The sequence below is a fragment of the Humulus lupulus genome, chromosome 6 (assembly GCF_963169125.1).
Source record: "Humulus lupulus chromosome 6, drHumLupu1.1, whole genome shotgun sequence".
NCBI classification, from domain to species: domain Eukaryota; kingdom Viridiplantae; phylum Streptophyta; class Magnoliopsida; order Rosales; family Cannabaceae; genus Humulus; species Humulus lupulus.
In genome coordinates this window covers 24,061,869-24,079,631 of record NC_084798.1, presented here as the reverse complement: position 1 = coordinate 24,079,631, position 17,763 = coordinate 24,061,869, and positions in this window count along the sequence as shown.

Below are 17,763 nucleotides of genomic sequence, written 5' to 3'. Positions count from 1 at the left end.
GTAGGAAAAAACTTATACAGGATCTTTATTTATTTTCATGTATATCTAATATTAAACAAATTAATACGAGATAGCCTAAAACATGTTTCTAAAATTGAATTCAAAGAGAAACAAAAATAGAATACTTACAGTATACGCAGCGGAATTAAGAGTCCTTCCTTCAGTTTCTCTAACTCTTGTATCCTCTCTGTCGCAGAGTATTATCAAGAAACTGAACCGATCTTCTATTTTCTTCACGATCTTCCAATGTATCCTTAGAACCACCTAGACTAGTGTGGGCAATTCTCAACACATGAGATAGATATAGAGAGAAGAAGAGAAAATACAAAGAGGCTTAGAAAAGGACTTGTGTTTAGAGAGAATATAAAACTATCAGAAAATCTGACTTATCAAAAACCCTTTTTTAACTTCTCTATAAGCACTCCTTTTATAGACTCAATTAGGCCATTTAATTTAATTAAAAAATCAATAAAATAACAGCCATTTTGAAGCCCTAGGTCAAAATTATCATGGGCTATAGGCCCGTGAAATTTCCCATTTGATTATAAGCCCATTGGACTTAAAATCAAGGCCTGTGTTATTTTCTATTGATTTAATTAATTAAATAATTATTTAAATCCTTTATCAAATTAATTATTTATAATTTGAACCTTGATTTAAATTTATTTATTAATTTAGATACCAATTTATCTTAATTAATAAATCTGCCATAATTTATCTTTTCTTCTCAAAATTACACAACTCTGTGAAACTATCCAAAATTGACCTGGTCAACTTTGATAATTCTAATTGATGATTAAATCAATTAATTGAGACTATCTAGATGATTTTATCCAAGGTACAATGGGGACCATGGGCCTATGAAATCAAGCTCCAATAAGTTATCATAAATCTAACAAATAAATTTACTAACTTATTAATTCCTCGTGACTCCACTATAGACTTGGAATTGCACTCTTGAATTCATAGAACGCTCTATAACAAATATAGATACGCTATTAATTATCCATTGTTACAACCATAATTGTCACTCAATCCTCTATAGACGGTCTACAATGAGATAGGACTAAAATACCGTTTTACCCCTCATTGTATTTTATCCTTAAAACACTTAGTTCCTTGTAAATGATATTTCAGTAAACTAATTTAATTACTGAAATGAGATCTCTATCATTTAACACCTTGAACCAAACTAAAAGGAAACCATCGTTTCACTTCTTCATCAGAAGCTATAGATGTTCATATCTATGATTAACACTCCCACTCAATTATACTACCGAGTTCCCAAGATGTAAGTATGGGCTAGTCCGTAGGGTAAGCTGGTAACGAACAAGTCAAAGAACTCAAATAATACAATCAGTTTGAATACTAACCACTCAGAATTGAGATTGAATTGACCTATGGTCAACTATATGATATGACTAGAATAGATAATAACGGTATGTTTACTTATCTTATCAACTGTCAATATCGGTCCTGTCCGATGTAACAAATACATCCGATCTTATCTACTTTGCTAATGTTCTGGAAAGAACATAACACTGTAATGTGATTGGCAAGTCAGTGTAAATCCGGTGCACTGACTAATCTTAGGACTAACTTATTTTTGAACATATAATCATATTTATATTCCACTGTGATTACGTCACTATAAATAAGATTAGCTATATGCTCGGGATTTAATAGAATTTTATATTAAATAAATAAACATGAAAATAAAACATGTGAGCAAAGTGATTGACCAAGTCAAAAAATGATTTCTATTCTTTTATTGATAATAAAATGAGATTACAAAGAATTTGGGTTTTAATTAGGGCATAAAACCCCAACAAACTCCCACTTGCACTAATTGAAACTAATGCCTTAATTTTACTAATCCCATCTCCTTGATATGCTTATCAAATGTAGCTTCTGGTAGTGTCTTTGTAAACGGATCCGCAAGATTGTCTTCAGTTGCAATCTTCATAACCATCACATCTCCCCTAGCCACATATTCTCGAATAATGTGATACTTCCTTTCTATATGCTTACTCCTCTTGTGACTTCGAGGTTCTTTTGAGTTGGCTATCGCTCCTGTATTGTCACAAAACAACACAAGCGGTTTATCCATTTCTGGAATAACACCAAGATCCGAATAGAACTTCTTTAGCTAGACTATTTCCTTAGCTGCTTCTGACGCGGCTATGTACGTAGCCTCCATGGTGGAATCTGAGATTGCAGACTGCTTTACGCTTCTCCAAATCACAGCTCCATCCCCAAGAGTAAACACCATTCCAGAAGTAGACTTCTTGTCATCGACATCAGTCGGAAAATCTGAATCGGTGTAGCCTACAGGGTTCAGAACACAACCCTTGTAGACTAACATATAATCCCTAGTCCGTCTCAAATACTTCAGGATATGCTTAACTGCTATCCAATGTTCCGATCCTGGGTTTGACTGATACCTGCTCACTACTCCCATTGCATAGCAGATATCTGGTCTAGTACACAACATGGCATACATCAGACTTCCAACTGCATATGCGTAAGGAACTTTTCTCATTGCATCTTCCTCTTCAGGAGTCTGGGGAGACTGCTTCTTTGAAAGATGAATTCCATGGCGGGACGTTAGACGCCCTTTCTTGGAATTTGTCATTGAGAAACGTTCAAGCACTTTACCTATGTAAGCTGCTTGAGATAGAGCTAAGAGTCTGTTCTTTCTATCCCTGATGATCTGGATACCTAGAACATAACTTGCTTCACCCAAATCCTTCATCTGGAATTGAGTGCTCAACCAATTCTTCACATCTGATAATTTCTTAACATTGTTTCCAATGAGTAAGATATCATCTACATAAAGAACCAGGAATACCACTATTTGATTTGCCTTCAGTTGGTAAACACAGGGCTCATCAATATTTTGTTCAAAGCCATAGGTTTTGATTATTTCATCAAACCTAAGATTCCAGGAACGAGAAGCTTGCTTAAGTCCATAGATGGACCTATTTAACTTACAAACTTTTCTTTCTTGTCCAGATACTTTAAATCCTTCTGGTTGATCCATATAAATGACCTCGTCAAGCTTTCCATTAAGAAAAGCTGTCTTGACGTCCATTTGCCAAATCTCATAGTCGAGAGCGGCTGCTATGGATAGGAGGATGCGAATGGATTTGAGCATGGCTACCGGACTAAAAGTTTCCTCATAGTCCACGCCTTCTCTTTGGGTATAACCCTTTGCCACTAATCGAGCTTTATAAGTCTCGATATTTCCATCAACACCTCGTTTCTTCTTGTAGATCCACTTGCACCCAATGGCCCTAAAGTCACTAGGTGCTTCCACAAGATCCCAGACGGAATTTGAGTACATAGACTCCATTTCCTGTTTCATGGCTTTAAGCCATAGTTCCTTTTCAGGGCTAGCCATTGCCTATTTGAAATACAATGGATCATCATCACTAGTGTCACCAACAACCATATTGGTTTCACCATCCAAACCATAGCGAACTAGGTTTCTAGAAACCCTCCCACTACGACGAGCCTCCGTGACTGTTTGCTCAGGAACAGTGGTACTTTCTTCATTTAAATCGACTTGCGTCGGTTGTACATGAAGAGTGGGAATTTCATCATCAACACGCGTTGATGAAGATGGAACATTGGTTGGAGTCAATTCTTTAACCATCTCCTCTAAAACTACTTTGCTGCGAGGTTTAAAGTTCTGGACATAGTCATTTTCCAGAAAAGTAGCATTTGTAGAAGTAAACACTTTCTTTTCTGAATGACTGTAGAAAAGTCCACCCCGAGTACCTTTAGGATAGCCAACAAACATGCAAACTTCAGTTCGCGGTTCTAGCTTTCCCTCCTTTTTCCTCAGGACATGAGCGGGACACCCTCAGATTCTATAATGGCTTAAACTAGGTTCACGACCATTCCAGCGTTCTAAAGGTGTTTTGGGGATTGATTTTGACGGCACGACATTGAGAATGTCATTTTCGGTTTCAATTGCATGTCCCCAGAACGAAGTTGGTAGAGTTGAGTAACTAAGCATGCATCTAACCATTTCCAATAAAGTTCTGTTTCGGCGTTCCGCTACACCATTTTGTTGCGAAGTACCTGGGGCAGTAAGTTGTGATAAAATCCCAAGTTCAATGAAATGATCTTGGAACTGCATATCCAAATATTCTCCACCCCTATCAGATCGCAAGATCTTTAACCTTTTACCTAATTGGTTCTGAGCCATTGCTAGGAATTCCTGAAACTTTGAAAATGTTTCTGATTTCCTATGCATTAGGTAAAGACATGAGTATCTAGAGTAATCATCAATGAAAGTGATGAAATACTCAAAACCACCCTTGGCTTGCATATTCAAAGGTCCACAAACATCTGAATGCACAAGACCAAGTGGTTCTTTGGCCCTATCACCCTTTGCAGAGAATGGACGCTTGGTCAGTTTGCCTTCTAGACAAGATTCACAGACAGGTAATTCACCGAAGGTGAGTTCCCTCAAAGGTCCGTCCTTTGTAAGTCTTTGAATCCTATCATAGCCAATGTGACCTAGTCTCAAGTGCCATAAATACGTCATATTATTGTTATCGGTCTTTTGACGTTTATTGGTCCTAGGTTTAGCTACTTTGAATAAATCATTGTTAAGAGCGATGGGTTCGTTAGGTCGCAGAATATAAAGCCCGTTTTCCAAACATGCAATACACAATTGTGATCCATTGAAAGAAATAGATATATTAAAACTTGTGAAAGTCATAACAAATCGTTCTAATTGCAACATGGAAACTGAAATTAAATTTCTACTAAAATCCGGAATAAAAAATACATCTTCTAAAATTAAAAATTTATTTCCCAACTTCAGACGAGCACTTCCTCTAGCTTGGACCGCAATGAACGCTCCGTTCCCAACTCTAAGCTTTAAGCCGCCTTCGTTCACTTTCTCCCACGTTTCAAGAAGCTGTAAAGAGTTACAAACATGGTTAGTAGATCCAGAATCAATAATCCAAACGGAGTTATCATTCTCTAAAACACATGTTTCCAAGATAAATGAACTATAATCATTACCTTTGTTTTTAGCTGCTAGAAACTTGGGGCAATCTCGTTTCCAATGCCCCTTCTCTTTGCAGTGAAAACATTTATCTTTACCTTTCTTGTTTTTCATGTTCTTCCCCTTAGGCGTCTGTGCACGTGGTTGTGCACTCGTCTTTGCAGCCTTTGCAGGCTTGGGGTTGTTTATTTGTCCACCTTTCCTCTTGTTTCCAGCTTTCGAAGACGAAGCTTGGTTAGCTTCAGCCTTAGCTAGTTGAGCAGCAACATCAGTGGTCTTATTTTCACCTCCTTTACTAGGTCCACCCATGATAGGTTCAATAATCTGAAGCTCGTTCATGAGTTGCGTCAGACCATAGTTGAGTTGATCACGAACGTGCAGATACGGTGCCATCCGAGAATTCACGGTTCCATCACGTTCGTGTGGAGACGGTGTTATCCAAGCATTTACGATGCTATCAAGAACGTGCGGAGACGATGCTCGTTCTAGGGATTCCTCAATCATGACGAACTCGGAGTTGTCACCAATCAACTTTATGTTGATATTTTGCTTCCAATTATGGAAGTTTTCTCCGGTGAGTTTCTCCATCGAAAGTTGAGAAAGGATGGGAGTAGACACTACTTAACTTAAAACTACAAATTATCAATAAAGTAGAAATCAATCACATTTGCTCAATAAAACTTCTAATCACACAAATTTCAAGAAATAGCACAACATATACCAAAAATATGAAGATATGAGAAAAAATACCAAAAACAATCATATCTCTATTTCTTTAGGTTTTTAACTAATCTATGATATCCTTGTCCCGGTTGGCGAGAGTCAAAAATACCACTAGTTAAATAGAGTTGTAAACTCATTTAATAATGGACACCATTATTAACAACCTACTATTTGATCAAAATAAGAAAACAAAATTTCTTATTTTATGAGCTAGACCCACGGTTTCAATAATCATAGATTTAGTCCTAGTAGTCACCGTAGGGGTGAGTCTAGTAGAATTTGACCTATAATTATCTATCTTTCGAAATCTAACCTTGTCAAAATAACTAATGAACACCTTCCGTAGGGGGACGAATCAAAGCGCCTCGAGGCCCCATTAAGCTATTGACTATGTTAAACCAACGGTGGAGATCGAATAAAATTCTTAAAATAAGCTCATTATAAAATTAAAATTAGTATTTTTATTATTTATTTTTAGAAAATTAATGACTATGGTTTTCCAAAAAAAAATTAAACAGATTAAAATTTTTAAAACCAAAGTCCTATAATTTCTTATTAATTCTAAAGTGTCACATTGAAACAAATTCAATTAATTTAGAATTAATTTGTTGCTAATCAATATTTAGGTTTAACTAATATAATGAACCTATACAATTAAGTCCAACTCAGGTAAATGGGCCTTAACAATTGGGCTTGTATGGAGGAGGGCTGGGTCCAGTATGTCGTTCCCACTACAAATGCCCCCTATCTTCCATACAAGGTCCAAAAGACAGGAATTTAAACCTTCATTTTATTAATTGTTATTAATTGATTAGGCTCACTATAGTCATGCAAAGCAAATGGGCCTTCACAAGTGGAATCACCCACAAGAGAGGAATTTAAATTTTATATTTTCTAATGGGCCCAAATAAAACCTATCATTTTATGAATATTTTATTTGGCAAAATACCATATATCTAACAAACATATGGGCCACTATATGCATCTAAGCCCAATTGCAAAAATACCACATATAGTGCAAACAGACATGTTATAATTGGATGGGCCTAATCATGTTACTATATGAGCAATTCTATGAATTTATGCAAAAATACCACAATTTATTTCATTTGCAAAAATACCACAATTAATTATCTAGAATTTATCAAAAAAATTCAAATTAATTAAATTTTTACAAAAAATAAGTCAATTTAAATGAAATTTATCAACAATTAACAATAGTTAATTTAAATTTCATTTATCAACAATCAACTTGGTTTTAGGTTAATTTGAAAAAAAAAAATATAAATTTAATTTAAATAGGATTTATCAACAATTAACCAAAGTTAATTTAAATCCCATTAAAAAAAAATTATTATTAATTGGCTGAATAAAAAATGATATTTTTCAAAATTTAACCAATTTTAAATTTTAAAATCAATATCTTAACTATTTTCCAAAATATCTTGTGTTGTTATAACTATTATCAATATTTTAACCATTTAAAAATAATAAAATATAAATAGTTATAACAAGCCTAAAATATCTTAAATAGTTAAACAAATTCAAATAACCATAAAAATATCTAACTAACAATGTTCAAATTTCAAATAATTTAAATATTAAAAACTATAGAATAAAAAGATATTTATATTTTCAAATAAAGATTTAATAAAACAAAATCAAGAATTTAAATGAAAATATCTTAAATATCTGATATCATAATTCTAATATTTAATATATTAAAAGATTTAAAATTAAGTTGTTAGTTTATTTTTAAATTTGAATTTGAATCTTTGTAGAAATTATCTAATTATTTATATCCCAACTAACAAAAATATCTTTATTAAAAAAATAATTTTAAATGATAAAACAAAAAAGATATTTTAGGTTTTGATTATAAATAATAAATTTCCACAATTTTAATTTTCTTTAAAAATAAAAATTAAAAATTAAAACAAAAAACGCAATGAACAGTACCGTCCGTACGGTCACTGTTCATTGCTGGCTGCTGGGCGTGCGCGCGGTGCGCGGGCGGGGCGCGCGCGTGCGTGCGCTGGTGCGCACGGTGTGCGCACGCGCATGGGAGCCGGGCCAAATTTTTTTTGAGCAATTTTTCAAACCAAAACCATTTTCTAATTAATTTTTACCATGTTTTACACAAAATAAAGCATATATAAAAATTAATAGCATAGAAAATACAAAAAAATAACCTAAAAATTGCTAAAATTCACATAAAATCAATATGTTCATAAAAACATGAAAAACCATCCAATTATTCAAACATATCATATAATCCAATTTTAAACATGTTCATGCATGAAAATAAAGATTACCAAAGGCTCTGAGGCCAGTTGTAGGAAAAAACTTATACAGGATCTTTATTTATTTTCATGTATATCTAATATTAAACAAATTAATACGAGATAGCCTAAAACATGTTTCTAAAATTGAATTCAAAGAGAAACAAAAATAGAATACTTACAGTATACGCAACGGAATTAAGAGTCATTCCTTCAGTTTCTCTAACTCTTGTATCCTCTCTGTCGCAGAGTATTATCAAGAAACTGAACCGATCTTCTATTTTCTTCACGATCTTCCAATGTATCCTTAGAACCACCTAGACTAGTGTGGGCAATTCTCAACACATGAGATAGATATAGAGAGAAGAAGAGAAAATACAAAGAGGCTTAGAAAAGGACTTGTGTTTAGAGAGAATATAAAACTATCAGAAAATCTGACTTATCAAAAACCCTTTTTTAACTTCTCTATAAGCACTCCTTTTATAGACTCAATTAGGCCATTTAATTTAATTAAAAAATCAATAAAATAACAGCCATTTTGAAGCCCTAGGTCAAAATTATCATGGGCTATAGGCCCGTGAAATTTCCCATTTGATTATAAGCCCATTGGACTTAAAATCAAGGCCTGTGTTATTTTCTATTGATTTAATTAATTAAATAATTATTTAAATCCTTTATCAAATTAATTATTTATAATTTGAACCTTGATTTAAATTTATTTATTAATTTAGATACCAATTTATCTTAATTAATAAATCTGCCATAATTTATCTTTTCTTCTCAAAATTACACAACTCTGTGAAACTATCCAAAATTGACCTGGTCAACTTTGATAATTCTAATTGATGATTAAATCAATTAATTGAGACTATCTAGATGATTTTATCCAAGGTACAATGGGGACCATGGGCCTATGAAATCAAGCTCCAATAAGTTATCATAAATCTAACAAATAAATTTACTAACTTATTAATTCCTCGTGACTCCACTATAGACTTGGAATTGCACTCTTGAATTCATAGAACGCTCTATAACAAATATAGATACGCTATTAATTATCCATTGTTACAACCATAATTGTCACTCAATCCTCTATAGACGGTCTACAATGAGATAGGACTAAAATACCGTTTTACCCCTCATTGTATTTTATCCTTAAAACACTTAGTTCCTTGTAAATGATATTTCAGTAAACTAATTTAATTACTGAAATGAGATCTCTATCATTTAACACCTTGAACCAAACTAAAAGGAAACCATCGTTTCACTTCTTCATCAGAAGCTATAGATGTTCATATCTATGATTAACACTCCCACTCAATTATACTACCGAGTTCCCAAGATGTAAGTATGGGCTAGTCCGTAGGGTAAGCTGGTAACGAACAAGTCAAAGAACTCAAATAATACAATCAGTTTGAATACTAACCACTCAGAATTGAGATTGAATTGACCTATGGTCAACTATATGATATGACTAGAATAGATAATAACGGTATGTTTACTTATCTTATCAACTGTCAATATCGGTCCTGTCCGATGTAACAAATACATCCGATCTTATCTACTTTGCTAATGTTCTGGAAAGAACATAACACTGTAATGTGATTGGCAAGTCAGTGTAAATCCGGTGCACTGACTAATCTTAGGACTAACTTATTTTTGAACATATAATCATATTTATATTCCACTGTGATTACGTCACTATAAATAAGATTAGCTATATGCTCGGGATTTAATAGAAGTTTATATTAAATAAATAAACATGAAAATAAAACATGTGAGCAAAGTGATTGACCAAGTCAAAAAATGATTTCTATTCTTTTATTGATAATAAAATGAGATTACAAAGAATTTGGGTTTTAATTAGGGCATAAAACCCCAACACTCTCAGCATCAGTTGTATGATGTGTGTCATGATATGCATGCAATTCCTCCTATGATACAATATATAATGTAATTATGTATCGTAAACAAATAATTAAAATTTTGAAAATTGTTTAAAAAAACTTAACGTACTCAAGTTTTTTTTGTTGTCTTTGTCACCCACCTTGTGCCTGATTTATGGTGAGTATCCATCCAGCTATCCGAGATAGGCTCAAATTTCCCAGTCTCTAAATTGCACTGTCACGTACATATATTTTTATAAAAATACAAATTATCGTAAATAAGAAAAACAAACTTAAAAAGAATTAATTAACTAACTTTTTTATAGCACAGCGCTGGGATTGACTGAGAACCTCCGTAGCTAAGTTCTTTTAGTTTCTTCCTATTTTCCTTGTTGACCCCAAAACGTTTCTGCAAAATGTTTCTATTAGTAATATATTTAATTAAGAGAGTTAAGTTTAGCAAGAAATTAATACCATAATTTCTAGGTGTTGAAAAATTCAATGGCTTTTTGCCACTGCGTATCTGTGCAACCACCATAACGATTTTGTGTCCAATCACTACAAGAAAAAATTCTTTTAATAACACCAAAAATGTGTTATTAAAACATACCATAACACTTTTTGATGTGTTAAGACCGACTATGTTATCGTAGGTCAGGGTACTTTACATAACGCTTTATCATTGCAATACAGATGTGTTATTATACTGTCAACGATAACACACTTTCTGTGTTATTTTAATAAATAGATAAGTGTTTAATCATATTATTTATATTCGATTATATAAAACAAAATTTGTGTTATACTACACTTTAGTATAACACATTTTTTGTGTTATATAATGAAGTTTGCATAACAAAATTCTTTACTTATAAAAAGTGTTATTGTAATAGATATTATAACACTTTTTTATATTATTTTAATATTTAGATAAGTTTAAATTCTCGTTATATATTCATTTATATAACACTAATTTATTCTATTATATTTTAATTTTTTTTATATAATTAAAATTAGCTTTCTAATATATACTAGCATCATGAAATGAACTTGATTTTCAAATAACAAATAGTAAAAACATTCAACACTGTCATCAACAACAAAATGTTCTTAAAGTATTCAAGTAGTCTTAAATATTCAACATATAAGCCTTGAATGATGATTTCTGTAAGTCCAGCATAGGGTAGTAAAGGAAGTGATGTGAGGATTATAGCAAGGACAAAACAAGATACTGAGAAGTAAAAGAATGCAGTGTAGACAACCAAGTGAGGAACTCCATCTTTCAATGTATGCTAAGCTATTCTGGTGGTATTATTATATGTTGCTGCTGCACTGCCTTTTCCAGCATGGATGTTCCCTTGAAAATTGTAAACTGCACCTCTGTCATATACTTTGACAGCTGAAAAAATTTACAACCAAACCACATTACTCATTTTTTATTTGTAAGACCTAAAAACCAAACAAAATCTTTTAATGATGTCATGAAATATATATACACTTACTCGATCATCACTCATCTTTGTGAATCCAAACTTGTTTGTCCAGACTGACTCTGCTTCCTCAGCAATAGGAAGCACAATGTTTTCCACATTCAGGGAAACCAACAACTTCTCTATACATGAAAATAATACTTGGAAATAGACCTGTTATTAAAAACCAAAATATACCAACTTAGTAGTTATTCTTCTTCTGCTTCTTAACATTAATGAAAAGAAAACTAAAATACTAAGAAGAAGAAAAAAAAATCAAAGTTTCATTTGTTCCTACATTCCCTTGGTGTTCTCTAGTTGTCGCCACTACGGGAAGCTCGGCTACCTCACGACCAAATATCCTAAGAAGACCAGCTGATACAACAATAGACCTGTGTGGATGGATGCATTTGCAGAAGAAAGGTATTATACTCGTATCAATAACCAATTAAAGAAATAACATTAACATAACATATTGCCCAATATAATATTAGAAAAGGTGTAGTACCTCACAATTAAAACTACACAGTACATTCATCCAAACTCTTGACCAGAAATGTTTCTTCTACAGATTTCCAAAGCAAAAGACATCATAAATTAAGATTCTTTGCTTGCCAATATATTATCACATAAATCACAAACTAATAGGCTAACTTTGCTTACCCATACACCATAACAGGAATCAAATCACGACCAGATCTTGCTACAATAGGATCAAAACACTCGTGTGCATTACAAATCAGAAAATTAGATGCTATTTGTGAGAGCCTATGGAAATTACAGAAACTCATGACACATACAACATATTTTTCTCCCCCAAAAATTAATCCCCGCAGTCTAAATGTGTAATGTCGTAAATATGTAAAAAGGAGAAGTTAAACAAAAAAATACACATCTAATCAACACTTAAATTGATAACTCCAACAAACATTCAGGAAAAAAAGAAGAAGAAAGAAGAAATTGCTGCCAAATTCATATAAAACATAGTATCTTATTTTTTAATAAACTATTTTCAATCAATATATGTATATATTTAAATATATATATATATGTGTGTGTGTGTGTGTGTGTAAGCTTGAAATATAATTATATATGTGGTGGAGAGCTCTCAAGAGCCATCCACCATAAAGATAACATGAACAGAATTCTTAAATGTTGTTAAAAAAATTGTACTATTGAAGAACCCACTGTGTCACATGAAATATAAATCAGTTTCACAGTCATTAGGAGAAAAGTATCCAGTACATATTTAAAAGAAAAAAACATCACTTAAATGATAAAAATAAATATGACAAGGGAAGGGGTGATTAATATTTTCATCACCGAAACATGATTCTTAAGCTATTTCATAATAGTTCTCCTACTTGTTTTAGACAAACTTATCACATAGTTTCGCATCCATCAAAAAGCAACCACCAAATAAATTTTTCTGAAAAAAAAAGGATCATTCAAGCAAAAAAGTAACAGATTGAAGTCATATAAAGGATAAAGTACATTAATAAAACCAGAGTTTGCAAGCAGAAGCAACTAATGTCAAATGCAAACTAAAATCTTTGAATAGACTCCCAATCTTCAATACTTAGTATCATCGCTACCCTTTAAATAAGAATGGAAATGAGTAGAATTCCTGGTACAATAATAACTTACCCGGAAAATAGCAGCAGACCTTGACAGAAATGGCAGATGTTCTGGATATCGCATGTAATATGGACATTCTTTCTCACCCTGAGATATAAACCACATAAGACGACCACAAGCAACTATTGCAGCTTTTATATGTTGAAAGGTTAAAATATAGACAGAACAATGATGTTATACCACTCAGATTGGAAGACCAACAAAGTTAAACTCTAGAACTGGTGCTAATGGTGCTGCAGAAGTCTTTCCTCTAGTGTGGTTATATTTACACGCTTTTCCAAATTTACATCCCCCTGACCTCAAATAATACTGCAAGAAGCTCAAGATTTTATAGCACAGCACACTGAAAGTTTAAATCCAAAAATAGGATAAAAAAACTGAAACTAAAATAATCTCAAACCCGTAAAACATAATCACAAACAAGATCAAATGTCAAATCCAAAAATATACTTAGGAAACTATATAGTCAGATATTTGAAAATAACAAATATACCAAGATATTTATATTAAAAGGGCATGGCCTAACCAAGTCAAGTAATAATAATATCAAACTCTATAACTAACACTCTATAACAAAGCAGCAGTAATTTTTTCAAGCAACTAAATTTTGATTGAGGCTAAATGTGTTACAATTGAGAACAACAACAAAAGGCTAGCTACTATAGATTGGAAAAGAAAACGCTACCAGCAAGAACCAACCCACTGTGGCATTGTGCTTGTTTCACGTTGAGCAGGTTTTCCAGATAAAGGATCTGTGGTTTTAACTTGAAAATAAGTGATAGAAGTCAAGGGATTTGAATTCTGAAGGCACTCAGAAAAAAAATAAATGCAAAGTCATTTCTAAAACAATGATAATAAACTAAAGTGTCTTGCTATTGAACAACTAATTCAAAAAAATTGCATGCAACTTGTAAAGTTACAAAATGCAAGTCGCTCCCGTAGGTCATCAAAAAGAAACTTTAAAAAAAATGGGCATATGAATTACGCATACCCAAGACTTTGCTTTTGAGAGTGGAGGCTCCCCTGTTCCACTCGGAGTAAAATCATCCAGCTCGGTTTCAGAAAGGGGAACACTCTCACCAATTACATGATTACATCCAAGAAAATAACAGGAATAGATTCACCTAAAGAACGACATGTTTGATGCAAGTAAAGCATATATTATCTATAGGACCTAGAGTTGTTTGAGCCAACCAACGAACATAAACTTCAGTTTATTGACAAACCACCTGTTACATCACTGCGTCAGTAAATTATCTTTAATAATCACATGTAATAAGCCCTCCAAATGTTCAAAATTTCAGAACTGTTTTTTACTAACAAAGATGTTGCACCAAAATGAAGTAGCCCAACCATGCAATTCTGATTCTAAACAGCTTAAAGATGTTGCACCTAAAATTGTTAGCCTAAACATAGAGAGATAATCGAAAGCTCCATCTAGTTAAATTCAGATTCCAGATTTCTAACCCCAAAACTAATAGCCTAAACAAAGAAATACAATCGGTCTACTCAAATTCACAATGCACAAATCTAAGCCTAAAGAAAACCAGTCCTCATTCTTTTAATTTAAGTTAATTTTGGTTAGAACTTAGATGACAAAGGATCAAATCTATTGAGCAAAAAGAGAGCAATATTTAAAAAAAATAATTTCTATGTTAAAAGCCATTGTCTCTACCATTAAACAAAGTACTAATGTGTAAAATTGCAGCTTTATAACAACAATCCAGACAACCAACCATTATTTTGGCATTCTAGAATCTGAAATACACATATTTAATTGGTTCCAAAACTATCTCTTAACTAAGTAAACAACCAGTGAATTTAACACCCAAACTAACACAGAATGGAACGAATTCGTAAACTCTTACCAAAATTTTCTGAAAAATAATTATGACTGACTCACAAAGCAGATATATATAAAGAATTATGATTTTTAAATTAGAAAACATTAATTATTTATTAATCTTTCTAGCGTTTTATCTCATATCAATGCACAAATCTTATGATTTTTAAAGGGAAAAACAAAAAAAGATTCAGTGTTGTAAATACCACACATATAAGTTCCTAATTCTTGAAGCAAATGAAGTAACTATATCTCAATCATTCATCCAACTATGAAACAAAAAATAATAAGAAAGTGAATACCACTTTTCTGTTGATTAAAACATACATATTTATTCTTATCAAATAAAGCTAATATATAAAAAAAAAAACAAAGATAATGAGATTTAATTGTAAAATTAACCAAATCAAGCTCTCTAAAATAAAACAATAGAAGAAAGAATATTGATTTCTCTTTTTTTCTTTCTCCCTTTCTCTCTGTCACTCTAATTTATATGAGTTTATAAGTTTTAGATATTAAATAAAAGCAAGCAAGAAAAAGTTGAGTATACATATATATATATATATTCATATCTATTATAATACTTTTCCATTAGTCTTATGTTCATCTGTTGTTAAAAGTGGCTTTTGTTACAAGAAGAAGACTGAAAGGAACAAAGAATAAATTTAGACAAAAGAAGGAGGTTATATAATATTGAACAACAAATCCAAGAAAAAAGTTTTAAGTAGTAGACACTTGAAACATATTTATTAGGTGCAGTACAAATAAGAGCAAAAAAGAAGGAAGCTATTCTCAAATACTGAGGAAAATTACCTGTTGTTTGAGCCATTCATTGTAAAGTTGTTGCCAACCAAGTTACTGCCAAAAAAAATGACAGTCTTTTTTAGACAGAAAGAGTTAACCAAATGGTACAAGCATGTTAACCCAAGAGGGAAAACTAAAGATGTATTACATATAAGAGAGTGAGCTAATGTTCAAAAGAGAGTCTGGAATCTGTCCATTTAACTTGTTAAAGCTCAAATCTTTGTAAAAAAAAAAAGTGCAACTTCATGAGTGAACATGAAAAGTTAATAGTGCAAGTAGGATAGTTTTGAGTTTCTTAATTAACTTACAATTTTTGTAATTGTTGGAGCTCTCCGTTATTCGATGGAATTGTACCAGTGATATTGTTGTTCCTAAGTACTCTGCAGGTTTTTTTTAATAGTTGTTAGATTATATCTCAAAGCAGAATAGCATAGAAGAAAAAAGATATGTTTGAATTTGAATGATTTATTAGAAAGGGTGTAATAATGTGTTGAAACCATATTACTTACAAGGTACTTAGAGACTTCATATCCTTGATAAATGCAAGAGAAGAACTTACATTAGATATTTCACTTAACGCCTACAGATAATTCACACTAAAGATTGTTAGCATTAAAAACGTGCATATAAATATGAAAATGATAATTAAATATAGTACTCACAAGTCTAATAGGAAAGTCAGATTCGCGATCGTCGATGGTATAGGTCCCATATTTAGTATTATTAATCAGACCAAAAATAAGTAAAAACTACACACAATAAACAAATTTTTTAATTAAATTAATAAAATGGTTGAAAAAGGTGTATGAAGAAATTCATGGAGAGGAATATGATATTGAGAAAAATAGTCAAATTTGGAAATAATATTGAAATTCCTTCTGTTTCCTTCTGTTTGAAATTCGTTCTATTTGAAAAGTTGGAGACAATATTGAAATTCCTTCTGTTTGCAAATCAATTGAAAGAAGTTGAGAATTAGGGCAGAGAAGAAGACTACTTACGGCAGAAAAAGGAGGAAGAAGGCCAAAAATTCAAGGCGGACTGCTGCGCTGCGGAGTTTTGTTGACCAGTGACCGGTGGTGGCTACTAACTGGGCAGTCGGTCAAGGGGCTGGGTTTGCTTCGCATCCGTGGTCGTACTGTATTACAGAGAGAGAAAGGGCTTTGGGTGATGAGTATTTTTTTTTTTTTTTGGCTTTAATGATACTTTAGTGTTAGCTTAATTTTATTCATAAGCTTTATTCAAAAACACTAATGCAAATATTTATCAATAAACAAAACACATCTATCTGTTTATGAAAACTAGCATCGCAATAAATGTGATCAAGTTAAGATCACTAGTTAATAGTGTTGAACATACCAGCACCAGAATTGCAGCCCCCTCCTATTCCAAATTCCACAAGCTTCTCATTTGGTTCTGGTATGCAGTCAGGAAGATTTCCAAAACATTGAGTTGTTTATAATATCTTCAAATGATTATAAATAAGGTAAAAGTTCCTCTACTAGCTCATTCTTGAAAAGCATGTCAATTAAAGAATTAGCGAAAAGCATGTCAATTAAAGAATTAGCTATGAATAAATTAGGCTCACACCCTTGTTTCACCATCTCAGAAAAATAAATTATTGGAACAGAGCGTTATATAACATGAGCATTGAATTTCAAACCCAAAAGAATATTGCAAACAACTAGCCTGAAATTTTCATTCTCCAATTTAAGGATATAAGCATAGGAAGCAAAAACTTGTCTAAGTATTAATGATCATTCTTTCAATTTAAGTTGATTTTGGTAAGAACTTAGAACTGAAAATAGTATACTCTTTTAACGGTATAAAACCATTATGATGGCAGAGATTAAATAAACTACCAATTCATTATACATAAAATCAAAACAAAAAGTGCCACTTGACATATGATCGAGATTCAAAACCATTGCAATATTGATAATTTGGGAGCAAAAAGAGATCAATTCTTTGAAAATGCCCAACTCAAAAGCCATTGCCTCGCCCTCTACCATTAAACAAACTGAAAAGCTCTAACAAAAGATTTCTTTTATTATCTAAAAGTTTCACATCAAACTGAGCAAAGATTAACTTTTCG